We start from the raw sequence: 27,457 nt of genomic DNA on the forward strand, positions 1-27,457 counted from the left end.
GCTTATGGAGATGAAAAGAGCCAAGGATAATGTTCAAGTATGGGGCCTGAACAAGACTGCCATCGCCATATCTGTGAAGAAGACTGTGAAAGGAGCCAGGTTTGGTTACTGGAGTTGGGAGGAGTTCCGGTGGCTTTGTTTTAGTGATGCTAAACTGTAAGTGACCTATTAGACATCAAGCCAAGACTAAGAATGAGCAATTGGAGTTCAGGGGAACAGTTAGGGCTGGACATAGACACTCAGGACAAAACAGAACAAAACCCATCAAGAAGAAGACAGAAAAGGCCACTACAGACTTGAGATGAACCAGCAACTATAAATGGATCTGGTTTGTTGTTTTAAAGTTTCTCAAAGGAAAAAGCAGCAATAGGAATTTCTCTAAATCAGCTTTACATGAAAGAACATAAAGTATGAAAAAGCATTCAGTTCTTTTAGTCTCTTTCACTGTTCCAAAGAGCTCTTAGATGAAATCTAGTGCAACCTATCATGATTTGGCATTTTTCCTCTAAAAGTCTGATAAAACTGCAGTTTTAAGTCAGGAAATAAATTGGTGTACATATACATACTTTAGACACACACTCATTAAATTGCTTTAAGGGCATCTGTTTCATATTAAGCTGCAACAGTGTACTGCCTATACATATTTATGCATAAAATGGATGTTAAAAATATAGGACAAAAGATCCTGTGCTTTGTTTTTGAAACTTCATAAATATTTTTAAATGGGTATGAATCTTTTAAGGGAAATATAAATTAGAACATCTATTTTAAATGTGTAATCAGGACTTTACCTGAAACAATTCAATGAAAAGCCAGGTCAAACAAATCTAATTTACTAACTTTTGAATCAAACCAAACTTAAAAATTTTTTCTGAACCATAAAGAAACTGAAAGGTTTTTTCCAAAATAGGCATTCTGATGAAATTTTTAAAAAGGACAAGCTAACAAGGGGAAATATCAACTTGGCTCTCTCTTACTTCAGGAAACTCTTATTGATCCCAAGACTTAGCTGACTTTTACTTATCTCTTTAGCAGCATTTATCGCACTGAATCATTTATCCATTTACTTGACACAACTAGATCATAAAATACTCAGAGGGCAGTGATAGAGTTTCATTCACCACTGTATCTCCCTGCCTAGCACAGTGCCTGGCAAATGGAAGACACTAAAAAACATTTTTTTCCAATAGATGGTTGCTTGGGTATAGACCTCAGCAAGCTGAGAGAGTCATTATCCAAATAGGGTATGAGAAGATGCCAGAAACAAATCAAAGGTATCCTGTGGTGTGGAGAAGGGGAGATGGATATAGTTGTATACCATGAAAAAGAATAAGTAGAAGTTAACCTTCCATCTCTCTTGTCCTTAGGCATCCAACTTTTATATTTTCTGCTCATATTTCTTTGTCCATTCTTTCTGTCTATTCCAGCTCACCTTTGTCTCATCCTCTTTTCTTTCAGTTCAGTGAAGGGGAAGGCGGTAGTATTCATCAGAGGAGCATTAAGGACTTGTTTAATTCTCTGCTTAAAATGCCAGAGGTCCAATACACTGAGCAAAAAATATGTATTTGGAAAATGAATGAACCAGTGAATAGATAGGTGATGGTCCTTCTCTTTTCCTTTCACTTCTCTTCCATCTTTTCTTTTTATTCTTTATTTTCTTCCCTTCTTTTCCTATTTTCACTATTATCAATCTGTCACCATCTATCATTCTGTCCCACTCCACAATATAAGTAGGACTGTTTTAAAGTTTTATTTAACAAATTCTTAACAAGTCCCTCATTTGTATTCTGAGAGGTGTTATGTGCTAGTGTTACTGAGTTAGCAAATAAAAGTTTAACTTTTTGCATACATCTACTTTTATTAAAAAATATTGGTTCCATTCAGTAATATGTGATTTAAGAAAGGTGTTACAGGAATTTTTTTTGACATATATAACTGATAGCAATGGTGGATATGAGTTAGCCCTCAGGTTTTATCTTTTTTGCATGAAATAATAGGTAGATATTATTTCCATATGTGCACTACTAAAATTTGAAAAGAATTCCTCTTTATACCTAGAGATAAAAGAATGTATATGGAGCCAAAAATAAAAGTTTAAACATTTTCCAAAATATTATCTCTATATAAAACATTTTCTTAGGAAATTAAACAGGTTAAACAATTAAGGAATGAATATTTCACACAATAGAAAAGCCTGTTAATGGGATTATTTCTAAAGCAATTAGGTTAAAAAAATATTTTTTAAAAACTAAGCTTGACTGTTACTATAAGAATATTTCCCATGACATGAAACTAAAACATACATTTAAAGTATTTCATAATTATTGAATGTAACATTATGTGTACTCTTTATAATTTATAATTTTTCTTTTGAAATAACTGAAAGTCTTTATAAGATAAATTGTAGCTTTTCCAGATGGTAAAAACTTAGTGAATCAGTAGAAGTAGCCATGGAATATCTCTATTTTGTAAAAACAACAACAAAAACTAAAGTGAACTTTAAAATATTCTATAAACCAAATTCTTAAGTCATCTTGTTCATGTTCTAGGTCCAGAACCTGACATTTTTGTTTTGAGTTTAACAACTCCTCTGCAGCAATCAATACCACTTATTTAAATTTCAAATCTTTTGGTCAAATTTTCTGAACTAGAAGCCTTCTATTATAGTGCCAGACAAATGAAGATGTTTGAGACACAAGGGAAAATCACCAGCATAATGGCCTTTAATGACAACGTTGAACAGCCGTAAGAGAGCTTACCACGATTCAGAACAGAGTAATTCTACACCCTAACAGGAGAAGCCATCCACTTCCCAGCCGCCCCCACCCAGCCCAATTACTGATTTTTACAAAGAATTGAGTCTTGTGTGCAAGTAGCTTTAGCTGGTTTCTAGCCTACTTCAAAGACTGCTTTCAATTTCAAAATATATAAATTTTAAAACACATTTAAACATAAGGGAACTCAGTTTCTGAACTGAATATAAAGTGGTTTCCTCAAAGACCATCTGCATCTCCTTAAAAATTTCTCTATTTGAAGCATAAATAGAATGCTCACGACACAGGACTTTTGACATGTAGAGTTTATTAATTAGAGGAAGGGAAGGTACCTTTTCAAAAGGAAGCTTACTACACTTAGTTTTATTAAGCTCTGTGGACAGAAGGAAAGAAGAGTAGGCAAATATGAAAAAGCAGGGGTTTTCATTCAAAACAACAGCCCTCCCCACTACTCCTTGAACTAACAATTCTCTAACTTCACAAGCAAGATCAGTATTTTAGTCAGGGAATATTATTCTCTTTCCATAGAATATGATCTTTTATTGAATAGGGAATTCTTTCCAAACATTCTCACAAACCTTAAGAGATTAAAATCTTTATTTCTTGCTCCCTCCTATCTGCATGGCAAATATTTACCCCTCTTTCATGACTCAAAGCAGGCCTTTCCTAATATCTCACTTTCTCCTTTGGTCACTCATTTACAGTCTTTTCCTAGCCTTGAAGATGAAGGTTCTGCAGTCTCCAGCCCAGAAGAACAATGGGAGGAGACCAGGCTGAGGAAGTTTTCTTCAAAGACAAAATCATAAATTCCAGGATCCACAAGTGTTCCCCAGGCTTACAACAGCAAGGATGGTTGTGACATCTGTTTCAATTAGAATTTGTAACAATTGATATGTAGGACAAGTGCTGCAATATATTTTCCCTTTATCAGGAAATAGCTGGTGAGCCTCCATGTTGTATTGTGAGTGGGCTTAAGGAGGTGAGGGCAAACCAATCTGCTTGAGATCCCATCACTGAGCCACATCTCTGCTGCACTGCAAGCCTCATGGAGGTCTGGCATTATAACGTTTACTGATGTGCTATTTCATTTGCAAACCTAATGGACCACTGGTTAAAAACAGCAAGCAAGGACTGCAAGGAGGAACACAAAAATAATAATTCTACAAATTAACTATATAAATAATGCTATAAATCTGATTCAAGATGTTCCATATAATGACTTCGATCGGTTGAAATTCTTACATAGCACCTCCAGACATTTCTAGCGTTTAGAAAACGTTAGACGGAGAATGTATAATGAGTCCATAATCTTATTTTTAGCAGGTGACATGAACTCTATTAAAGTCTTGCGCATACTGCGCTAAGCTGCTTCAGTCATGCCCAACTCTGTCCGCTTGCAGTGTGTTATCTGTCACCTAAAACCTTCTCTCTTGCCTCATCACTTAGAACATGAAAATTGTGAAATCTAATCCAACTGGATTCTGAAAAGTAAATGACAGTAATGGCAAACATCAGGTCACGAAATCACGATACTGTCTTAAGGCCAAACCAAAAATACTCATTTAAAAATCTATATGTTGACACCTATGGCCAATTAATCCACAACAAAGGAGGCAAGATTACACAAAGTTGGAAAGATAGTCTCTTCAACAAAGGGCGCTGGGAAAACTGGATGGCTACATGTAAAAAAAAATGAAATTAAATCATTCCTTAATGCCATACACAAAAATAAGCTCAAAATGGATTAAATGCCTAAATGTTAGACTGGACACTATAAAACTCTTACAAAAGAACATAGGCAGAACACTCTCTGACATAAATAGCAGCAATTATCTTTTTCAATCTGTCTCCTAGAATCATGGAAATAAAAACAAAAAATAAACAAATAGGACCTAATTAAACTCAAAAGTTCTTGCATAGCAAAGGAAACAAGTAAACAAAACGAAAAGACAACCCACAGATTGGGAGAAATTATTTGCAAATGATGTGACCGACAAGGGTTTAGATTCCAAAATTTATAAAAGGCTCATGAGGCTTAATTTCATCAAAACAAACAACCCATCCAAAAAGTGGGCAGAATCTAAAGAGACATTTCTCCAAAGAAGACACGCAGATGGCCAAGAGGCACATGAAAACATGTTCAACATCACTAGTTATTAGAAAAATGCAAATCAAAACTAAACTGAGATATCCCTCAGCTCAGTCGCTCAGTCATGTCCGACTCTTTGCGACTCCATGGATTGTAGCACTCCAGGCATCCATGTCCATCACCAACTTCTGGAGCTTCCTAAAACTCACGGCCATTGAGTCGGTGATGCCATCCAACCATCTCATCCTCTGTTGCCCCCATCTCCTCCTGCCTTCAATCTTTCTAAGCATCAGGGTCTTTTCCAATGAGTCAGTTCTTCCCATCAGGTGGCCAGAGGATTGGAGTTTCAGCTTCAGCACCAGTCCTTCCAATGAACATCCAGGACTAATTTCCTTTAGGATTGACTGATTGGATCTCCTTACAGTCCAAGGGACTCTCAAGAGTCTTCTCCAATACCACAGTTCAAAAGCATCAGTTCTTCGGCGCTCAGCTTTCTTTATAGTCCAACTCTCACATCCATACATAACTACTGGAAAAACCATAGCTTTGACTAGACAGACCTTAGTTGGCAAAGTAATGTCTCCGTTTTTTAATATGCTGTCTAGGTTGGTCATAGCTTTTCTTCCAAGGAGCAAGTGTCTTTTAATTTCATGGCTGCAGTCACCATCTGCAGTGATTTTGGAGCCCCAAAAAATAAAGTCTGTCACTGTTTCCAATGTTTCCCCATCTAACTTTCATGAAGTGATGGGACCAGATGCCATGATCTTAGTTTTCTGAATGTTGAGTTTTAAGCCAACTTTTTCACTCTCCTCTTTGACTTTCATCAAGAGGCTCTCTAGTTCTTCTTCGCTTTCTGCCATAAGGGTGGTGTCATCTGCATATGTGAGGTTATTGATATTTCTCCCAGCAATCTTGATTCCTGCCTGTGCTTCATCCAGCCCGGCATTTGGAATGGATATCCCTTACACCAGTCAAAATGATCATCATAAAGAAATCCACAATCAATAAATGCTGGAAAAGGCATAGAGAGAAGAGAACCCTTCTACGTTGTTGGTGGGAATATAAATTGGTACAGCCACTATGGAGAACAGTATGGTGGTTCCTTAAAAAACTAAAACAAAACTACCATATGACCCTGCAATCCCACTTCTGGGGATATACTCAGAAAATCATACTTTGAAAAGATACATGCACTCCAGGTTTCATTGCAGCACTATTTACAACAGCCAAGACATGGAAGCGACCTAATGCCCATTGACAGAGGGCTGGATAAAGAAGATGTGGGGTGTGTGTGTGTGTGTGTGTGTGTGTGTGTGTGTACAGAGAGAGAGAGAGGAGAGAGAGAGAGAGGGCTGGATAAAGAAGATGTGGGGTGTATGTGTGTGTGTGTGTGTGTGTGTGTGTGTGTGTGTGTGTACAGAGAGAGAGAGAGGAGAGAGAGAGAGAGGGCTGGATAAAGAAGATGTGGGGTGTATGTGTGTGTGTGTGTGTGTGTGTGTGTGTGTGTGTGTGTACAGAGAGAGAGAGAGGAGAGAGAGAGAGAGAGAGCTCAGTTGGTAAAGAATCTGCCTATAATGCAGGAGACCCCTGCAATGCAGGTTCGATTCCTGGGTTGGGAAGATCTGCTGGAGAAGGGATAGGCTACCCACTCCAGTATTCTTGGGCTTCCCTTGTGGCTCAGCTGGTAAAGAATCTGTCTGCAATGCGGGAGACCTGGGTTTGATCCCTGGGTTGGGAAGATTCCCTGAAGAAGGGAAAGGCAATCCACTCCAGTATTCTTTGCCTGGAGAATTCCCTGGACTGTATAGTCCATGGGGTTGCAAACAGTCAGGGACAACTGAGTGACTTTCACTTTCAGCCATTAAAAAGAATGACATAATGTTGTAGCAACATGGATGAACCTAGAGATTGTTATACTGAGTAAAGTAAGACAGAGAAGAAATATGTTATGACATCCCTTATATGGGGAACCTAAAAAGAAAGGATACAAATTAATTTATTTACAAAACAGAAACAAATTCACAGACTTAGAGAAGGAACTTATGGTTGCTAAGGGGAAAGATGGCGAGAATGGGTAGTGAGGCTGTTTGGGATCGACACGTACACAGTGCTCTATTTAAAACGGATAACAAGCAAGGACCTCTAGTACCGCACAGGTACTAGAACTCTGCTCAATGTTATGTGTCAGCCTGGATGGGAGGGGAGTCCAGGAGATAATGGATACATGTATATGTATGACTGGAACTATCACAACATTGTTAATACCTCAATATAAAATAAAGAGCATTAAAAAAAACCTATGTGTTGATAAATAATGCTGTTTTGGGTACAAAACTAACTTAAAGCACATTAAACCATGTATACCACTTGTTCAATGGAAAAATTTAAAAACTGTCCTTGTGTTAAATGAATATTCATGTATGGATGTGAGAGTTGGATTATAAAGAAAGCTGAGTGCTGAAGAATGACGCTTTTGAACTGTGGTGTGGGAGAAAACTCTTCAGAGTCCCTTGGACTGCAAGGAGATCCAACCAGCCAATCCTAAAGGAAATCAGTCCTGAAATATTTATTGGAAGGACTGATGCTGAAGCTGAAACTCCAATACTTTGGTCACCTGATGCAAAGAACTGATTCATTGGAATAGACCCTAATGCTTGGAAAGATTGAAGGCAGAAGGAGAAGGGGATGACAGAGGATGAGATGGTTGGATGGCATCACTGACTCAAAGGACATGTATTTGAGTAAGCTCTAGGGAAGCCTGGCGTGCTGCAGTTCATGGGGTCTCAAAGAGTCAGACACAGCTGAGTGACTGAACTGAACTAAATGAATATTATTGATTTGGTAAATGTATTATAATACAACCCAGGTAATAAATAATCTTACTTAAGTAAACTACTTTATCACATCCCATGTAACAACATATTTGGAAATGTGTGCTTCTAGACCCTGGTACATTCACGTACTGTTTCCACAACTTTAAGAGTGTCTTTCACATTTCAAGCCATGGTCACAAATAGTGTACCCTAGACATATAGAGGGCCTCCCAGGTGGTGCTAGTGGTAAAGAGCCAGCCTGCCAATGCAGGAGACATAAGAGATGCAGGTTTGATCCCTGGGTTGAGACAATCCCCTGAAAGAGGGCATGGCAACCCACTCCAGTATTTTTGCCTGGAGAACCTCATGGGCAGAAGAGCCTGGTGGCCCATAGTCTATGGGGTCACAAAGAGTTAGACACAACTGAAGTGACTTCACATGCATGCACACAGACATATAGAATACTCAGCATTGACTTGCCAAGGCTAAAGTCAACATCAAGGTCAGTATCATAAGTGAAGGAACAGCAATCATAAATTTGGGCTTTCTGTTTTACATTTTTCCCAAGGTCAAATGATCCAGTGTTAGCAAATGAGGATTCGAAGAATGAAGCCCCTTTAGATATCATGTTTGCTTTCTAAAATCCACCCACATTTTCGTTTTTAAAGGGCTTTACTCACAGCAGAACTTACTATATCTTCAACAACTGTCTTTGATAATAGAAAGCCAAACAGAAACGATATTCACAAATTTGCCCATTGTTCTTTCCCTGGGGATATTACCTGGCATTTCACCTCCTTATAAGTCATTTGATGAAAAAACCACTTACTGTAGATGTCTGTCAAGTATGTATAAAAATATAAAGTCCTGCAACATGATTTCCGCTGTTTAATTTTCCTCCCACATCCTGAGGCTCAGAACTACTATGATATTCTTAAATAAATTATTACAGGATATTGTAGGTTTCCATAGCTCTGACATAAGAGTCTTTTCTGTTAAAAATTTCATTGAGTCACGCTCCTATCCAAAAAGTTTATGACCACTATGAATTCAACTCTTTTGCAGAGAGCACACTTAAAGATTCTTTTGTTTGACCTGAATCGCAAAAAATGTTCTCTTACATGATCATCTAGTTTCATTATTCTCTTTCCATGTAAACAGAGCAAAAATCTACCCGTGGGCAGTCGAATATGCCTCACTGTAATTTTTCTGAAAGTGTGTTAGTCGCTCAGTCGTGTCCAACTCTTTACGACTCTATGGACTGTAGTCCGCCAAGCTCCTTTGTCCATGGAATTCTCCAGGCTAGAATATGGGAGTGGGTTGCCGTTTCCTTCTCCAAGGGGAGCTTCTGGACCCAGGAATTGAACCCAGGTCTCCTGCATTCTAGGCAGATTCTGAGTCACCAGGGAAGCCAATTTTTCTGAGTTCCAGTGGTTCACTTCTAAATGCTAGGTGATGTGTGTCACCTGACTGAGCCTGAACTCGATAGAGCAGAGTATGCCTCAAATCATCTGTGTTTTTTCATCAAGTTAATGGAGAAAAAGAAAACTACAGAAAAACACTCCATGAGAAAGGTAATACCGAGCACTAACCAACTGCTTAAGGTAATCCCCAAATGAAAGATAAATTCACATGTGAGCTAAGGTTACGCTCACTATGTAGAAATTAATGTGAGTCTTCTTTCCAGGAGAAATGTTGGCAGGTGAGGGTTTATAGTCCTGATCATACCTGACATCTCAGGGAGTGAAACCCCAGAAGCGTGTATTTCACCTTAGACCACATGAAGTCTGCAGGGCTCATCTACAAGGTGCATGAACCTGTACCAGGGTGCTCTGGGGACTCAGGTTTGGAGCTGTTTCTGGCAGGCAATGGCCACGGCTGAGGAAGCACTTCAGTGGGTCAATCCTTGCGTGGTTTTCCATGCCTCCCCGATCCCTGGATACTGCCTGTTGGTCCATGTGAGCAGGAGCCAGGGAAGAAAGGACACCAGACTAGAGACAGTCACAACTCTACTCATGTAGTCCAGCGTATGGAATGAGGCCCTGGGATGACAGTCCCTCTTGTGATCTTTCAAGATGTGCCCCTTTATCTTCAGAAACACAGAGTCAAGTAAAAGAGAAGATAAACCATGGCTTCATCCCCACCCAACCTCTTTCTCTAAGAGGTAATCAGCTTTTCTCCTGCTTCCTCCAGCCACTCTTACAAACATACACAAAACAGATGGGTGGGATTTCAAGGCAAGGACCCAAGGTGATTATTTGTCCTTTCTTCTGGTGCCACTTTAAATTAAACAGCATAATGAATACATAAATGGTACTATTCCCAGCCTCTCTTCTGACCAAGAGCCTGAGTTGGTGACTGGATAAAACACCAGCACACGCCCTGTACCACTTCGGTGGTAAGCTACAGAGATTGCTATGGGAGGACCCTCTCCCCATTCAGAGTCCATCAGAAAGTGAAGAGGGTTATCTGGAAAAGCAGATTAAATGTATCTTTTCTTCTGTAACATACATTGCTGAAAATAAAGTTTGCTAGTCTTGGCTAGGCTGTGGGACTCTGTAGTAACAAAGCAATATATTGTTGTTCAGTTGCTCAGTCATGTCCGACTCTTTGCGAACTCATAGACTGCAACACGCCAGGCTTCCTTGTCTTTCAGCATCTTTTGGAGTTTGCTTAAACTCACGTTCATTGAGTCAGTGATGCCATCCAACCATCTCATCCTCTGTCACCCCCTTCTCCTCCTGCATTGAATCTTTCCAGCATCAGGGTCTTTTCCAATGAGTTGCCTCTTCAAATCAGGTGGCCAAAGTATTGGAGTTTCAGCTTCAGCATCAGTCCTTCCAATGAATATTCAGGGTTGATTTCCTTTAGGATTGACTGGTTTGATCTCCATATTGTCCAAGGGACTCTCAAGAGTCTTCTACAGCACTAGAGTTTGAAAGCATCAATTCTTAGGCACTCAGCCTTCTTTATGGTCCAACTATCACATCTGTACATGACTACTGAAAAAAATCATAGCTTTGATTATATGAATCTTTGCCAGCAAAGTGATGTCTCTGCTTTTTAATAAGCTGTCTAGGTTTGAAGCATGAGCTTTAAAAAGATATTCCCTGTTTTTGTTTGAGGTTTTGATCTTCCTTGGGTAAAGAGGTCATTTATCTTTGTAAACACATAAAACATTTTTGCTTTCTCCAGTTAATGGTGAAAGAATGGAAGTGAATAAAGTTCTACTGATTCTTGAGACACTAAAAAAAATTTAAAAGAAAAAAAAAAAAAAGATAGACAAGCCCTGGGCTAGGGAGAGAGGCTGACTGCTGGACTTGAATCTAGTCCTGACCAAATCTTCCAGTCTCTTTCCCAACACTGGCCTCTTATACTAACTTTGAATTTTCCACTCTTTTTTTTTCCATTTATTTTTATTAGCTGGAGGCTAATTACTTCACAATATTGTAGTGGTTTTTGCCATACATTGACATGAATCAGCCTTGGATTTACATGTGTTCCCCATCCCGATCCCTCCTCCCGCCTCCCTCTCCACCCAATCACATGCACCCCAATGTTCATCGCAGCACTGTTTATAATAGCCAGGACATGGAAGCAACCTAGATGCCCATCAGCAGACGAATGGATAAGGAAGCTGTGGTACATATACACCATGGAATATTACTCAGCCATTAAAAAGAATTCATTTGAATCAGTTCTAATGAGATGGATGAAACTGGAGCCCATTATACAGAGTGAAGCAAGCCAGAAAGATAAAGACCAATACAGTATACTAACGCATATATATGGAATTTAGAAAGATGGTAACGAATTTTCCACTCTTAATACCTTGATGTCCTTGTAGGGCAGGTCAATCTCTCTGTCTAGACTTGTCCCCTCTCCTTTTCCCACCTACTGAATGGACTCCCACTGATCCTTTGAGGTTCACCTGAAAAATCTTCCCTCCTGGAAGGCCTTTGGACTTGCCCAGCTGGGAAGTGAGGCCCCTGGGCCAGCACTCCTGCAGTGCTATTTACACATCCACTGCCACACTCGATGCAGGACATTATGATGAGTTTTGTACACCTGACTTCCAGGAGGGTAGGTCTTCGACTTGATTCTTTTCTTCTCATGGCTCAGACAGGTCTGATACATTGAGTGTGTTTAAAAAAATGTTTGCTGAATGAATGATTATGGACTGAGTACATTAGTGACTCTGTTAGCTTTTGTGACTTCTATATAGAAAAGTTCATAAACCAAGGCAATCATCACTGTACAATCAAAAAAAAAAAAAGTTCTCTTAACATCCTCCACTCTTCCACACTTTTCTCTCTCCCTATCTCCATTCCTTCCTACAACAAAGTCACTCAGCAAATCACATAGACAGGTTCTGGAAATGTAAGAAGATATGCAGTCAGAACCCTGCACTCAAGGACTCTGAGACCAGCACGCAAGACAGTTATATGAACTACATCACATGAAAACTGAACTAATGCCCAGTGGAGGGGTCACTAGCCAGGCCGGGTCAGGTCAGGGAAGGCTCAATGAAGATCGGATGCCAAAAGAGGGACCTGGAACCCGGAATCACGAATGTAACTCAAACTTCTTATTCCTTCTGAGACAAAGTGGGAGAATATCGACTTATGATAAATTCTAAAAATCTGTTTCCTAAGATTGAAGAAAACTGGCATAAACTTAATACCTATACAGACCCCTTTGACTTTAAAAAGTTAAAGGTGTTGACATCTGATAACAGCAGATATTACAAAGGGAACACCAACAAGTAAAAGGAATAGGGGGCCTAGGATTTTGCCAGATGGTAGGAACTATCCATCACATTTCTTTCTTGGTTTAAAAAGGTCCACAAGCCTCTGATATGTACCTTGATTTAACTGTTTTCTCTGAAGAACCAGAAAGGGTATACTTCAATTTAAAAAAAAAAAAGAAAAAGAAAAGAACCAGAAAGGAGATGCAAGAAGAGTGGAATCCAAGGTGTGGGCTCACATCACTGAACCCACAATTATCCAGCACAGCAAAGCCATGACTAAACCTAAATGCGTTGCCTGAGAGACAGCTGACACTTCTGCGGTGACCTTGGAAGCACTTCTCACTTGATCTCGTCTACTTTTCCAGCCCACCAATGAGCTCTGAGAACTGTGGCTTCGTTTTAAGGATGAGGAAAAGCAGGCTCAGAGAGATCAGGGCACGTTCTCTGGGACAGATTCACTTGCCCTCACACAGCAGCAAAATGTAGTTCATCTTAGCAGAAAACTCGGTCCTGGAGGAATTATACACAGGACAGACTGGGAGAGGGAGTTCACTGAAAGGTGAGATCTGGAAGGATGGTGTACCAGGGCCTTCAGATACGAGGATTTATTCATTCATTTATTAAGGGCCTTTTATGTGCCGAAAGCTCAGCTGGTAAAGAATTCACCTGCAATGAGGGAGACCCCGGTTCGATTCCTGGGTTGGGAAGATCCCCTGGAGAATGGATAGGCTACCCACTCCAGTATTCTTGGACTTCCCTAGTGGCTCAGCTGGTAAAGAATCCACCTGCAATGTGAGAGACCTGGGTTCGATCACTGGGTTGGGAAGATGCCCTGGAGAAGGGAAACGTGACCCACTCCAGTATTCTTGCCTGGAGAATTCCTTGGGGTCACTAAGAGTCAGACACAACTGAGCGAATTTCACTACGCACCAAAGCACCAGGAGCAAGGAGCAAACGCTACCCCTTCCACCATTTTGCCTGGTGATCCCAGTGAAACAAACTAGTAAAACAAATGCCACGTTTCTCTCCAGTTCTGACAAATTTTAGCCTTCCTCAGCCAAAGATTATTTTCCTGACTACTGACCATATTTCTTTATAAGTCACTATGTCAAAATACAAGTTGCAATAATGCAGGGCACCACTCTGATCTGTCAGGTCAATTTAGAAACACATGAGTCCCCTGCTCTTCCACAGCCCTGGGAGGCGGGCTGGCCTCCCCGTCCGCTGATCATTCACACGAAGGATTGCTGGGGATTACTGAAGACCAGCTGGGAAATGTCAAGTAAAATGGATGGCTTTTGAATTTTCCACTCTCCCACTGTCTGACTGCAGCCCACCGCCTTCACCAAATTAGTGCCACGAAGAGAGGGATGCTCTCTCCCAGCGCAGTCTGGAAAGATCAATCAGCTATAGAAGAGCAAGCGGCTGAAGAAAGAAGGAGAAAATGAGGCCCAGGATACTCTGTCACGTGACTGTCACAATATCTGCAGGCACTCACACAGGGAGGGATCAGAGACAGAATCTGGAAAGAACTCCTTCCCACATGGTCCTCTCTCTGAAATAACCATGATCGCTTTCTCTCCTTTCATGAGTTCCTTCTGCCTTCCCACTTGATCACATTTAAACATCAGGGAATCTGTATTTTTTATGTGGGATGAAATGTGCTACACTAGGTATGTGCCTGCATTTCTATGGGCTTCCCTGGTGACTAAGTTGGTAAAGAATCTCTGCCTGCAATGCAGAACACCCAGATTCCATCCTTGGGTCAGGAAGATTCTCCAGAGAAGGAAATGGTAACCCACTGCAGTATTCTTGCCTGGGAAATCCCATAAACAGAGGAGCCTGGTGAGCTACAGTCCATGGGGTTGCGAGACCTAGACACAACTTAGCGACTAAACCACCATCACTGCATTTCTACACTATTGGCCAATTAGTTTAGATTAGGAAGAGCCCAAAAATAAAAGACCAGAATTTATCAGAAAGCTATAAACCAGAGGAATTATGGGGATTAAGTGAGATAATACATGCAGGCCTCAGAAAGTCTCCTGGCACACAGGAAGCTTAGTGAATAGTAGCAAGATCATTATTACTGTCCAGTTTAATAACTATAAGACAAACTCAATAATTAGTAAAATACACCATGTATATAATACCACTAGGAAAAAACACAACCAAACTATGTTAGGTTGTGAGTCATATAGAACAGATTCCAATTTCAGAGATGTAAAATTATAAAAAATACGCAGCTTGGAATGAATAAAATACAACATCACTCTGTAGAGCTCCAGGTTCCTGGAAGAACATCAGTTGATGATGATAAACAGCTGGTATCTGAGGATGTCTATGTCAGCACAGCCACATCACGCCCTGAGTTTCTGACCTCTCAGATCCTCTCCCACCAACAGATTGGGCTGCTCCCCTCAACTCTTAATATCACTCAAAGGCATTCACCACCATGGTCAGTTCATGGTTTTCACCATCTTCAGAATCAGTCATCACAAAACAGACTATTGTAAGTCACTCAAAACCCAAAGGACAATTGTGATATAAAGTTACATCACTTGAGCCAAGTCAACTGTCTTGCAAATTTAGCTACACTCTGGAGGCTGACCTAACGCACATATGTTCCCAGTATCTTCTTTCAATACTCAGTTAAGCAGTGCAATTTCCCCTGGAAAGGAATTTGTTACTTTAAAGCCCAAACTCACATTTCCCCCCCACCTACCATATAGCTCTCTCTAAATAACCAAGTGAAAGCACTTTTGAAGATAGTTGGGTAGAGGCACTGCAGACAGATTTCCAAGTCACTCATCATTAGCCTGACAAGTCATACAGATAGGAATTGAATGCTCCAGAATCTTAGTAAGTTTTCAACAAGAGTACTGGCCTTCAAGACTACTTAACACATAAGGAACTGAGAAAGATACACAAAGACATAAATAGAAACCACACAGGACTTGAAGAAAGAAAAGGCAAGTTGTTTCTACAACATCCTTGTCACTTCACTGACAAAGAGTGGATAATCTTCTAAAGCCCCAGCCAGAGTCCTTGGTGACCAAGAGTGCATTGCATTCCTTGGTTATACAAATATCTGAGAATGAAATGTCCACCTAATGCTCCCCTTATCATAATGCAAATATACTCTTCAGATATATTTTTAAGAATACCTCTTAATGACCATAGACGAATCCTAACTATTAAAAATCAGATTATGCTGCCTGTGGTCTGGCCATGCAAACTCCCCACTTCCCTTGCATTGTCCTTTATAATGATCACTCTCAGAGTTGCCTACACAAAGAAGAAACATCTGAACTTCCTAATTTGTGAGATCCAGCAGTCCACCCTTATGATCACAAAAGAGTAAAGTTTTTCTTTGCTTAGGTTATACAATTTTAATTAGCTTTTTAAATGAAAAATAAAACTCCAAATGATTCTTTCTTTCCCTCCAGCCTTATTTTGCACATACTCTCTCCTCATTTTCTAGCAACATCTAAATGCAAAACAGAACATATTCACTGAAGGAAACAGAGTTTGATAATTAAAGCAAATAGAACTGAATTTGCATATGTAAGGTTTCTAACTTTGAATTTAGAGACAATGAGTAGAGAATTAATCTGCTGTTTGTGAAAAAAAAAATCAGTAAGTTATCAATGGCAGGAAAAGAAATGTTGGATTCAAAGAAAATAACACAGAAATACCCCTATGTGAAGATTATTATTACAAAGACTACTTGAAGGGGAAAAAATAAACTAAAGCATTATCAATAAAAGATAAGTTCACAAAACTGAAATGCAAGGATCATTTTGGGAAATGGAGCAAAAACGAAATAGAAAGGAAAAAGGCATGCAAAGGAGATTAAGGAAACAGTAAATTGACAACAAAAAAGTCACAAGGATAGTAAACGTAAGTATGAGGATTACTAATTTCTAGTATGTATTTGGCTTGTCATGAAGAAAAATAAAAGATTGACAGGAATAGGAAAAAAGACAATGATTTTTACATGACTGCCTCATAATAATTCAGTTCAGTAAGTCAGAGAGGTGATTTTCAGAAGCAAATCAATGAAGATGCAGCTTACAGGTAAATGCGGAGAGTATAGTGTGGTGGGCACTATTGTTACCACTGTTCTAATCTGAGCAGATTGTGAAACATGCTCCCCAGATGCTCCTGCTACTGATTAAAGAAAGGTATCTCCCCCTCCCCATCGCTTCCACCATGGCCAAGATTCTGTGCAAAAGAAACACTGAAAGTTGACACCCACTAACCATATGTTTTGTAACATAGTGTAGACAGAGCAAGTTTTACTAGGCTAAAGGCAAACAAAGCGTTGGCTACCCACAGCAGCAGAGAGTTGTAAAACTCTTTCTAAAATGAAGAGCCTCAACTTCCCAAATGCCCTATACATGTTGGACTGTCACCTTCCAGCCAATGCCTTTTGAACATACACAGCTACGTCTCCTTATGCAGGGGTCAGTGCATACCTAAATGATATACCAAGGCAAAGACTAAATATCATTTCTGTTTAGGAAGGCACTAGAATCAAAACAGAAAGGCAGTTATCAGATAGAATAGGTAGCAATTAGAGGCTGAGCAGGAGGCTGTAGGAATCTAAAACAAAGGAGCTTGGCAAGCATGTAATCATGAAATCCCCAAAACACCCCAGAAATTGATAAAAATAAATACCTTTGGGTAAAGTGTTGTTATGTCCCGAAAGAGGAATTCAAGACAGTTAGACCTCTTTGGTCCAGTGTATTTGAAGAAAGAAACAAAGTAAGGTGAGATGTTTTTCTTCCATACTTAAATTTACTATAATTGGGAAATCTGTCTACACTGATATACTGGACTTCAACTATATAAAATCTTTAGATAAACTAAAAATATTTTTCAGGATGTTATTCTGAGGAGAGGTGGTAGGGATAGAAAATGTCAAGAACACGAGCTTACATGTAGGGTTCAGTGTTCAAGAATGAACAGCAAAAATAACAAAAAGCTGACTCAATGGACATGAATCTGAGTAAATGCAGGAAGATGGTGAAGGCCAGGGGGACCCTGATGCAATGCAGTCCATGGGGTCACAAAGAGTCAGACATGACTTTGTGACTGAACAACAATAAATACTTTCTGAAGTATATTATGTGATTAGTTTTTGGCCTGTTCTTCAACTACAGTACTACACACCATAAATGAAGCCTAGAAGCTCAACACCAAGTTAAGGTTAAAATATGTTTAGTAAGTTGTACCTACCAATACCCATAGAACTTCAGAAAGATTTTCAACAATGATTTTTGTTGAAATTTTAAGAGACTTTCTGTTTAATTTTTTGGGAACACAATAATCCTCTTTACCTTGAATAATTAAAAATAAAACAGCTAATGGATGTGCTGAGTGAGTGAGTGAAGTCATTCAGTTGTATCCGACTCTTTGCGACCCCATGTAGCCCACCAGGCTTCTCTGTCCATGGGATTTCCCAGGCAAGAATACTGGAGTGGGTTGCCATTTCCTTCTCCAGGGGATCTTCCAGACCCAGGGATAGAATTCAGGTCTCCCCCATTGCAGGCAGACTCTTCACGGTTTGAACCATCAGGGAATCCCAATGGATGTAATACTTTTAAGTGAAAAGAAACTAAAGTGTAGTGCATGAGGTACCTTTACATGTTAAGGCACTGATGTGATTAAATCGGATAAGTGATCAAATCCTGAGTTATCAACACTGTAATTAGGAAAAGTATATTTCTCCTTAGTCTTTACCCATTTGCCCTGGTATAAATATTTGTTGCAAATACTGCTCATCTTTCCCAGATAAATGTTTTAAAGATGTTACGTAAAATGCACTTGGTAATGCCTTTCCTCAGTTGCTTGCTATATGGCAATTAAATAAATACAAGGATGCAGATCAAGATGGGACAGATGCAGAAGTCAATGTAAAACCAGGGCAAAAAGATAAGATAAAGAAAGCAGTAGATCATTCCGAATTCAATTACCAATCAGGTCATATCTCTGTGTTAGCTCTCACGTTCATCCCTTTCTTTCCATTTCCACTGCTTCATGATCTTTTGCTTGCAACTTTCCAAAGTAGGCTCTCTGCGAACTCTCCCATTCCCTACATCTTTTTCCAATCCATTCTTCAAAATGCTACCAGATAAAGAGAAATCTGAGATCCACTGAGTAGTTGCAGAATAAAGACAAAGTTCTTTAGCATGACATTAAAGGTCCTGAGTCTAGCCGCATCCCTTCTTCCCTCTGCATCCACTGGCCTCATTGTCATCCTCAGTCATGCCCGGTACTCAAGGGATGTTACATTTTTGTTTACAGTGTTTCCTATTTTTTTTTTTTAATAATTTCATTTATTACTTATTTTGTGCTGGGTCTTCACTGCTGCGCAGGTTTTTCTCTGCTTGTGGCGGGGGTAGAGAGCAGCGGGGGCTACTCTCCAGCTGTGGAATGTGGGCTCACTGCGGGGGCTTCTCTCTTAGAGCACAGGCTCTAAGGCGCTCGGGAGTCAGTAGTTGCAGCTCCTGGGCTCTAGGGCACAGGTTCAATGGTTGTGGCACAGGGCTTTGTCGCCCCGGGGTTTGTGGGATCTTCCCAGGTCAGGGATCAACCCAGTGTCTCCTGCATTGGCAGGCGGATTCTGTACAACTGAGACATCGGGGGAAGCCCGAAAGTGTCTCCTCTTTAAGAAAATTCTTCCCTCATGATCTATGTAGTTCATAATTTTATTCATCCTGCAAGATCCAGCTTATGACACCTCCTTTAAGCAGCTTTCCTATAACCTATCAATGTTATTTCTCTATACTCTCATAGCACTTTACTCATATGGCATGTATCATATTCTACTTTGAATTGAAACTGTGTAGTTGAAATTATGTAAAAATTAATCTTTACATGGGACTATAAGCAACTGAACACCACGAGTCATATCGCTCAAGCACTTTGTGGCATTTATTTGCTAATATGTCTTTTCTATTTCAATAAACCATAAATTTCTTGAGGTCATGATCCACACCTCCCTCTAAAAATTTTAAATAAAAATTAAATATATATAGAAAATATAATAATATAAATATATGTCAAGGTTCCATTTACTCACTAAATAAACAGAAATTAACCAGAACTTCCTGTATGGGTGGAACAGTACAGTAGCTTTTGTGCTTCCCCCATCTCACTCTCCATCTTCCTGAAATTATCGCTGTCTTAATTTTGTGTAACTTATTCCCTTGTTTTTATGATAGTCTTATCCCATATGCATGTGTCCCTAAACAACATGTTTATTTTTCATGCTTTTGGTTTCCTATGAATGGTATCATACTGATTTCTTACTGTGTTGCAACTTATATGTGTTTGGTTTTTGGCTCAACATTATGCTCCTAAGATTCACATATGTTGATGTGTGTAGCTATAGTTTATTCATTTTCACTACCTAAGACAATCTCCTGCAAAGGATCTCTGGGAGACACATACAAGAAAAATGTCCATAGTCACATCATTTATAAATGTAAAAACTGCAATTGACCTGAATGTTTCTTATCAGGAGGATATCTAAATAAATCAAGATATTTTCCACACTTGTACTTACTAATGTGTCTGGCACACAGTAAGTATCCATAAGTATTTTTTAAATAAATAAATGGACTTGAGGAAAAACAACAAGTGATTCACCATCGCCTCTCTCTGCAAGCCCAACACACAACACACACTCATATGCTCAGTAAATATCTGAGACATTTATTGGCAAAATCAGCTAGCCCCTAAGGCTGGCACTGGACAGGTACTCAGATAACCTGACAACTTTGATAAACTATACCGAGCAAGTGAGAGAACAAAGTGGAAACTGCGATGTGGCAATCCCTGATGGCTCAGTGGTAAAGAATCTGCCTGCCAAGCTGGAGACCCAGGTTCGATCTCTGGGTCAGGAAGATCATCTGGAGGAGGGCATGGCAACCCACTCCAGTATTCTTGCCTGGAGAATCCTATGGACAGAGGAGCCTGGCAGACTACAGTACATGGGGTTGCAAAAGAGTCAGACACGACTGAGCGACTAAACAACAATGCCTACCACAAGTTAGGTGGATAGAGTGTTACACTTGATGGTGTTAATTCTACCTGCTGACTTTTGAGCCCCTACAAACCATGGTGGCTCATAGGCACCCTCCTCACTCTCTGCAACCCACCCTCTCCCCCACCTCCTCATCTCCTTTTCTACTCTCTTCTGAATGAATTTTCTCTGCTATACCTGAAAAGGATTAGGGATGGTAGTAAGAACTGACCTTTGCATTTCCATTCTCTGCCTACCCATCTCAAGCTGACTTGCTCTAGTGATAACTACATTCTCTTAGGCAAAGATCTGTCTCTCCACTGTGTCACCATTTGAACATTGAAGAACCATTTTCACTTGCAGCTGAACTACCCTGCCTTTTGCCTTAACATATTTGATGTCAGCTCTTCAGTAAAACTTAGAAAAAATGATCACCATCCCAGCACGCTATTATAGTCTATTCCTCATTTTACTGAAATATAAACTAATTTTCAGGATAACACTAATGGTGAAGATGCAGGGGAAGACAAATTACATCAAACCAAATGAGTATGTGTTTATCTGCAGCCCTGGTCAATTTACTTTCAAAAGAATTGGTATAGAAAATGATGAAAAGGGATTAAATCCAAAGGTAAAGAAAAGATTATCAACTACAGACAAGTTTTTCCATGAAACTGAGTATTATTCATAGAAGTTCATCTCACTTTGAGATTTGCTGTCATCATTTTACCATGGTTATAATTTAGACCTGACTATTTAGCCAAAAAAAAAAAAAAGGCAGGGGGCTGCCGTGGAAAGGAAGGAAGGAAGGGGAAAAGTCATTATTCTGACACAGCAAATATACAAATACAAAGCCACACACATCATGCTTTCCTTCACTTCCGTTTCATCATTAAATCTCCCTCACCCGCTTTCCCATGGCTCCACTAGTCTCATTTCCTCTTTCCCATCTCCCTTGCCTCTCTTGATAAAGATCCTTGGACAGGATTAGAGAGTAGCCAGTCCTTACTTTTTAACTTCAACTTTTCTCCAGGCAAGGCTTTTCCTTTCTAATTTGAGTTACCATTTCACTGCAAATAATTCAACTCTTTTACACTCTGGGGTCTTTCTTAGGATGGCTATATTTCTCCCACGTGCTTTTAGCTAAAGCATATCCTCTGCTGCAGACATATTGCTACTACACTTGAGTAGGTTCAAAATCCTTCTTCAAACAAAATATATCTATCATATAAACACTGTCTCCTCCACATACTTCAATCAAATCCAGTGGCTTCCCTGACCTTTTTGTCTAACTCTCTCAGAAATCCTCATCATCTCACTCTCTTAGTTAGTCTGCTAAAAGCAGGATATCTGGAAAAATCATAACTTACCTTTCTAATCACTTTCTCTCTCAAAGCCTTAGGAAGTAATAAGGGCAATCTTTACTTTGGATTTAATTTCACTCCATAATGCAGAAATGTATGGTTAGGTAAAAATGACAGGATCCTTGCCAAAAAAAAAACCACCAAAAACAAAACAGTCTGATGTTAGAGTTTATAATAGCCAAGGTAGGGCCTCTGGATGTAATTATTACAGAGAATTCAGGAAAAGAGGAGAAAGATTTTTAACAGCTATAGTGAGTCAGGAACTATGTGAGGTGCTTTCATGTATCCTTTTATCTAAACAAAAGTTGGGAAAAATTACTACCACCCTCAATTTACAGATGAAGAAACTAACGCCTAGAAAGGCCTCATACTGGTGTCAGGGTTTGAACCTAGAGTTTTCTGATCATCACGCTCCAAAGCAGGACAAGTTAAATTTGAAGGCATCTTAAGGTGGCTCAGATGGTAAAGAAAATGCCTGCAATGCAGGAGACTGGGGTTCAATCTCTGGGTCAGGAAGATCCCCTGGAGAAGGGAATGGCAACTCACTCCAGTATTCTTGCCTAGCAAATTTCATGGACAGAGGAGCTGGCAGGCTACAGTGGGGTCACAAAGAGAGTTGGACACGACTGAGTGATTTTCACCAAGAGGGGTGAAGGCTATAAAACACTCTTCTGACAACACAACTGCACACGATGCAGGTGGCTGCATCATACCCCTGCATCCTTTCCTCACCTTCTCTCCCCTCACTTGCCATAAATCTCCCTACCTCCAGCTGTACAGATCATCATACTCATCTCTAAAGTGATGTGCTAAAGAATGATTCTGAGCCTTTCTGCAGGTTCTTCCCTTTGTCTGAGATGCCCCCTCTTCTTTCTTCATCTAATTATCTATTTATTCCAAAACCCAGATCAAGGGTCACCTCCTCCAGGTAGCTTTTCCTCACCTGGTCCCAGCCTGATTTAGATGTTTCTCCTGCACAGAAAGCACATACCCCTCCAGAGTACTTATCCTGCTGGCTCCTCATTACTCATTTATTTGACAGTTTCCCCTACTAAGCTCCTAGAGGGCAGGAGACACATTTTATTTCACTTTGTATTACTAACAAATAGAAAGTGCTTGATACATCAAGGAAGAAAACTGGGACAAATGGACAGAAATCAGAGGGTAGTCTAACTGGGATCCCCATACAGAAAATCTGTAAAAGCCGGACTGTCCACCTCATGAGCCACTGTTCAAGTAGATGCCAGATAATAACCCATCAGGGTGGCAAAGAACTCCTAACATCAAGGGAGGAGTGGTACAGATGATATAGCACACCCATTCTAGCTCAGATGTTCTGTGGTTCCTGACAACTCCTGACCAAATTTCTCTGATGAAGATGAGCCAACGTCTCAGAAGGTACCATGGCACAATAACAAGAAGACAGACACAGGAGGCAGCAAACTTGGGTCCTAGCCCTGACTCCACTGTGTGACTTTAGGGAGATACGTTATTTCATCTCACTTCTCCCATTTATAAAATCAAAGGTGAAAAGAGAGTTGGGTGAATGTAGCCAACTGAAGGCCTGTAAAAGGTCTTCCTACTCTAGGAAAGGCTTTCTGTTTGTTTTCCCATTATTTACTGTGCTCTATGCAACATACTAGGGCTCCGCGGGTGGCTTGGTGGTAAAGAGCCCAGCTGCCAATGCAGGAGACGTGGATTCCATCCCTGGGTTGGGAAGATCCCCTGGAGAAGGAAATGGCAACCCACTCCAATATTCTTGCCTGGAAAATCCCATGGACAGAGAAGCCTGGCAGGCTACAATCCATGGGGTCTCAAAAGAGTCAAGACACAACTTCACAGCTAAACAACAACATGCAACATACTAGTGCCCAAAGCCCCCTACTCATTATCTTGCACTAACACTTTTTTCTCTGTCTTATGGCTCTTTCTAAACAATAAGGTATGACAGGCACAAAAAACTGAGTAAAATCTACATATTTTATTTGAGAGCACTGGACAGGATGACTTCTGGGGAAAAAAAGCTAATAAATGAATGCAGGTAAAATCCAAGTCCAAGGGGAAATTGGTATTAGCTTACAAAATTTAATCTGTTGCACTACAGTAGACACTTAGTATTCATGGGTTTTACACTAGCATATGTGATGCTGAGGGGACACGATATGTGATCATTTGTAATTTTATTGAGAGAGATATTCGAAATCTCCTTGCTGTAAGCCTGATGTCCACAGGAAAAGGTCCATTACCTAGTGACTGATTCATAGGCTCTGTTATTCTTGGTTCTTTGTAATGAAAGCAGAAACTTGGGCAAAATGGAAAAAACTCTTTTTTTGCTGCCTGAAAATGATCCTGCTAACATGAAAACCAACTGACCAGTGTTGGTGATAGAAGAGAATCAGTCTAAACAATAGCCAGATATTAATTTTATAAATTACTTTAATCCTGAATTTATGGAATCATTACACATCTGGGTTCCTTAACTTTCTCAATTATACTTTACATTTTTCAGGAAGAGAAAAAGGGAGAATTACATGTTATATGGCATTTTTACATTTGGAGGTTTGTAGCTACCCCGGGACATATTCCATGTGAATGCCAAAGGTCTCCTGGATGGTATTTAGCCCCTTAAAATGGCAACAATAAGAAAAAAAAATTCCCCTCAAAAATCCATTCAGTTTGGTGAAATGCTACCAGATGTCTTCAAAAATTACTGAGTGAAGGCAGAGTTAGATAAGATGTAAGTGTTTGTAGGTATCTAAGAAGAACTGAAAATAATCACAAACGAGGATTCATTACGTGCTCATTTGCTTCAGTCATGTCCAACTCTGTGTGACCCTATGGACTACAGCCTGCCAGGCTTCTCTGTCCATGGGATTCTCCAGGCAAGAATACTGGAGTGGGTTGCTATTACCTTCTCCAGGGGATCTTCATGACCCATGGATTGAACATGCATCTCTTAATGTCTATCTGCATTGGCAGGCAGGTTCTTTACCACTAGTGCCACCTGGGAAGGGTTCATTATCCACTCAGGTTTCTCTTAAGCTCTACACAAAGAAGGTTCTCATGCTTCTCTGCAGAGCTGCACAAGCTCATTCTTAATGGAGTCAACCCTGATTCCTAAGACATAATTTTCAACCAAACAATTTTCTGGAGCTTTCCACTTTCCCCACATCAGCTGGCTAAGAAAAGATATCTGGGTTGTAACTTCATTTTTAAAGGGGATGACTCTTTAGAGAACACTTCATCTTGTCAGCATTTTGGATCTACATTTCCTTCTCATCCTTCCATCCTACAGTATCAGCTTGCATAAGACACAAAACAAAACACACAGCTGTGAGCATCCGAGATGGCCAAGGATGGCAAGGCGGACAAGTCACTAATCAGCTATCCGAACTGGTCCCTCAAACAGAGGAATCATCCTTCTCTTCTATCTGATATTTCTGGAAGGGTTTATGTCAGTACTGGAAAATTTAAATGCTGTCATATAATCCCACGATTTTTTTTTTCTCCCCTCTCTACCTCTGAATGATGTTCTGGCTGTTAAAATGCCTGACCTATTGTAGTGGTTTGCACATTGCACCCTCAGAATCCCTGGAGCCAAGAAAAGAGAGGCAGTAGATCTACAGGTCTTCTTCCCCTAAATTCATTTTACCAACACTAATGGGGCTTCCTGGGCTTCCCTCATAGCTCAGTTGGTAAAGAATCCGCCTGCAGTGCAGGAGACCTGGGTTTGATCCCTGCATCGGGAAGATCCCCTGGAGAAGGAAATGGCAACCCTCTCCAGTATTCTTACCCAGAGAATCCCATGGACAGAGAAGCCTGGCAGGCTGTAGTCCATAGGGTCACACAGAGTTGGACATGACTGAAGCAAATGAGCACGTAATGAATCGCAAAAAGAGTCAGACACGACTTAGCAACTAAACCACCACCACCACCAATAGGGATCCCCAGGTGGAACAGTGGTAAAGAGTCCACCTACCATTGCAAGAGACAAAAGAGACATGGGTTTGATCCCTGGGTCAGGGAGATTCCCTGGAGAGGGAAATGGCAATCCTCTTCAGTATTCCTGCCTGGAAAATCCCATGGACAGAGGGGTCTGGCGGGCTATAGTCCATGGGTTCGCAAAGAATTGGGCACGACTGAGCACAGATAGAATCTTTATAATGAGAATGTCTTTTTTTTTAATTGGAGGACAATTGCTTTATAATGTTCTGGTGGTCTCTGCCATATATCAATGTGAATCAGTTATATATTATACATATATATATATTTATATATATATATCCTCCCTCTTAAGGCCCCCTATCCTCCCCCACGTCATCACAGAGCACCAGGCTGAGCTTTCTGCACTTAAATGCAGTAGCTTCCCACTAGTTATCTATTTTACACATGATAATGTATACATGTCAATAAAGCAAAGATATCTACCTGTTTTCTTCAGGGACATAACTCTGTGCTTAAAATAGAGTCTAGAATATAGTAACATATTCAATGAAAACTTTTGAATGTGCAGATGAAAGGATGGATGAATGATATATTTAAGACAGCCAAGCACTGTTCTGGTTTGTCTTCACAGCCAGCCACTGAAGCAGGGACAGTGGTCATCCTCGTTTTGCAGATGAGGCACCCAAGCAGTGCAACTGTGGAGTCTCTCTCCTACACTATACCACACTACACAGCCTCCCATGTGGGTCAGTAGCTGTTCTCATCCACTTCACATAAGATATTTCCCAACACTTGACTAAAGAAAGTCAAGTGGGAGACTTTTTGGGTGGGAGAGAAAAAGAAATGCTTGAAAACCACTGACTTTGTGGTGAGATGCAAGTAACAAATCTCACTTCTTGCTCTGTGTTTTTACCACCACTTTTGGGACTTCAAGCAAGTGGCTGAATTTCTCACTATTTCACATTCTCTCATCTCTCTTTATCACTTATCTTGCAAGGTTACTCTACACAAAATGATTAGAGAATCCTGGTGTTGTCAGAAATACAATTTTGCTAACATTGATTCCAGGACTGTGAGACAAGGGGAAGGACTAGGTGATCACAACAGTCTTTCTAAAGTTCAATGCCTGCGTGATTAGAAGACTTTGTGCGGGGCCATCCACATGGTTATTTTATTCCTGAATATCCTTTCTGACTGAACAAGCCATATGGTTTCGGTTCAGTTGCCAGGCAGCCTGGCCAAGCTCCTATCAACATGTCAAGTAGATGAGGTGGAGGGGAAGGAGAAACAGAACTCTGCGTGTTGGTTGTGCTGAACAGCAAAGAGAAAAGAGACATACAAAATCTTGGGCTAAGGTTTGACCTCAACAGCTGCAAAACCAATCATCTCAATGTTTCACTAGGTTTCTAGAAACATCCATGGGAGAAAAAAAAAAATCACAGTAGCCCTTAATAGATAATAATGCCTCTCATGGGCTTACTTCTGGTATGATGTTTTAAATATGTGACAAAACCCGAAGAGCTACAGTTTCAGATCTTGCCAGAAACTGGGATTTTACTTTAAATGTACAAGAGTCACAGGGGGCTTAGTGGGTAAGACATGAAGTCCTTCTTTATAGATTCTTCTAAGACTAGAAACCACGGCATGCCTATGCAGGTCCTGCTGCTGGCATTTTCTTCAGGAAAAT

At 40.2% G+C, this 27,457-nt stretch overlaps 1 protein-coding gene across 2 annotated transcripts in view; it reads right to left on the reverse strand.

Moving 5' to 3' along the window:
• The window catches only part of SMYD3 (SET and MYND domain containing 3), a 726,401-nt gene that overhangs the window by 161,653 nt on the left and 537,291 nt on the right, over positions 1–27,457 (reverse strand). Inside the window, exons 1-2 of one of the 2 annotated variants that reach the window (XM_043485559.1) lie at positions 8,153–8,157; positions 6,011–6,012 (exon numbers count right to left, since the gene is read on the reverse strand). The exons of the other annotated variant lie outside the window; for it this stretch is intronic. The gene's annotated coding sequence lies outside the window, so the exon portion shown is untranslated. Of the gene's footprint in view, positions 1–6,010; positions 6,013–8,152; positions 8,158–27,457 lie in introns of those variants that run through there. 2 annotated transcript variants of the gene reach the window in all.

The sequence above is a fragment of the Cervus canadensis genome, chromosome 13, assembly GCF_019320065.1.
Source record: "Cervus canadensis isolate Bull #8, Minnesota chromosome 13, ASM1932006v1, whole genome shotgun sequence".
In the NCBI taxonomy this organism is placed as follows: domain Eukaryota; kingdom Metazoa; phylum Chordata; class Mammalia; order Artiodactyla; family Cervidae; genus Cervus; species Cervus canadensis.